Here is a 2,524-nt window from a genome sequence, read left to right on the forward strand (position 1 = left end):
GCATGAGTTAAAAATGTCCGCTTTCGGAATGTGGAACGTGACTATAGAAAATCATTCTATTGTTATGTCGGATATCAAAGGACAGAGGCATGGAAAGAATGTCACCACGCCCGGTTTGCAGACAGTAGAAATGTTTCCAACCCTGAACAATTATGCGCAGGTGTGTCTGTAAATTGTAAAAATGCGTTTGACATGGGTGAATGTTGTCGTCGGTGAAATGGATTATCCGACAAATATGGCTATTGACGCCTTCTTTTGGCGTGTATAGCCTGTTGATCGAATAACCAGGTGTGGCAACGTTAAGCTTTAATTAAGCTGTCATCAACCTATGATTTACACATTAGCACTGCGTTAAGAGATTATATACAAACAGGTGCTGTCATCGTTGCTATCGTTTCCAATGCCTCGGATTAAAAAATGTCATTGCCCTCAGGAAAAGCTCAAGTGAATTAAATAGATCTTAATAGTATCAGTAGCATTGTCAAAACATGGTTACGGCGAGGTTTTTTCCCCTTTAGTCGCTCACGTTTGTAAAAACGGAATCAAAATGGTTTGCAAATGCCTCAAAGACAATCCCTCATTCGACAGGGGGTAGCCATGGAGGACTGTGCTCCAGAACACAAATCCAGGTTTTTCAATACCTTTTCAATCCACTCAAAATTGAAAAAAAGTACCGACTGACATTTGATTTCCTAGTTTCGATTGCACGCTATCCACCCACACAGTCATTGTTTACTATCATCTCATCTGCGTGTGGAATGCATTCTCAACCTTTGCAATTAATCTAACCTTAAATTAAAAGGTTATAATGACAGTCGTGCATATTTCATAGGAACACAATGAATCAGCAGAATGAACGGTAATAGTACCTGTTCCAGTGATGATGGTGACAAAGTTCTCTACTCCTTTGCCGTGGCCAAACTTCTTCTCTGCCAGGGCGGCACAGTTGCCGTCGTTGTCGACCCAGACGGGCAGGTGGAGGGTCAGAGATGGAGCTCCACTCCTGGATCAGCTTGGTGGAGTGGAGGATCACACCCTCCTGTGGGTTCACCCTGCCCCCAGTCGACACACCTGAGGGGGGTGGAGGAGAGCAAATCAGATCCTGTCAAACTAGGGGTCTTTTACTACTAGCTACTAACAAGTTCTTCATTGAGGAAAAATGTACTTACGACTGTGATATGTGGTCATCTCACCTAGCAACCTTAAGATGAATGCACTAACTAAGTCGCTCTGGATAAGATCATCTGCGAAATTACTAAAATGATTATATAGTGAGAAAACTAGGGTCTACGCAGACTTTGAAGCGTATTTATTGTCGCGGAACACAACAAACTGGGGCAAGAGATTGGGATGTTGAAGCATTTAAAACATTGAATAAAGTGAAGTTATTTGACACAAGTGCAGTGAAATGGTTCAATTGCAAGCCTCGCCCAACATTTGGTATAGTGAATGTGCTTGACACATTCGCATAAGAAAAGGTTGCCATATTCAAGTGCAATTCAAAGCATAAAAAGGGACATTTCATGAAGGAGAGAAAGCCACATACCCACTCCCAGAATCCGGCAGTTGAGATGAACAACGTCAAAGACTGCCTCCGCACACATCTTCAGTATCAGCTCGATCCTAGCCTCGTAGGTTTTGGGGTTCGCCTGAGAGTACTTCTTCACCATCTTACCCTACAATTAAAAAATACATGTAAAAAAAAAATCAGACCAATACACCAATATTTAAAATAAAATGTTCCTTAAAGTTACATTTTATTCTGTTGCCCATAATAAATAATAAAGTATATGCCAAAATAATAAAGTATATGCTATTAAGGGAGACAATTCTTATCCTAAGCGAGTTAGTGATCCTTATCGGGGTGGCCCCAGCAGAGCTCTAACTCACAACCCATACAAGTGTCTTGCTCTACCAACTCAGCCACAGAGAACCAACAAGTTTTAAATTGTTACCCACAAAGATATTTCATGCAGATCAACCACTTGTTCAACACAATCAACCCATATACAGTTTGGTACATTATTTGATAAGGAAGGCCACAAGGAAAGGAAAACACAATGTGTTGGTTGACAAGTCAGTGCTTGTCTGACCTGATATAGATATAAAGAAATCTCTGACGCCTCAGAAGAATGTTATACCTCACAGCCACTTTCATCTGAGCGGTAGATGCTCATGGTGTTACTTCACGTAAAAAATCAAATGGGGCTAATCAAGACAAATGTGTTAAAAGATGATAGACGACTCCGTTAGGCTAAGTGAATGATCGGATGACATTCTAATCTAAACATCAGTCATGAAGTTAGAGAATAGAAGATATGACTTCTCACTGTTGACATTTGAGTTCAACTCCAACTTACTCACTAGACTAAAAAAAGCAGTTTTAGATAATACAAATGCCCGCGACAAATAATAACAAATTACAGTTCTATAGCGCTTTACACAATCTGATAGTGCTTCAAAAGAAAACAAGCAATACATCATGAGGAGCCTGGCTATAGTTAGGTCAAACAATAGAGGCCAA

This window comes from Oncorhynchus masou, unplaced genomic scaffold (genome assembly GCF_036934945.1).
Source record: "Oncorhynchus masou masou isolate Uvic2021 unplaced genomic scaffold, UVic_Omas_1.1 unplaced_scaffold_2456, whole genome shotgun sequence".
Classification (NCBI taxonomy): Eukaryota; Metazoa; Chordata; class Actinopteri; order Salmoniformes; family Salmonidae; genus Oncorhynchus; species Oncorhynchus masou.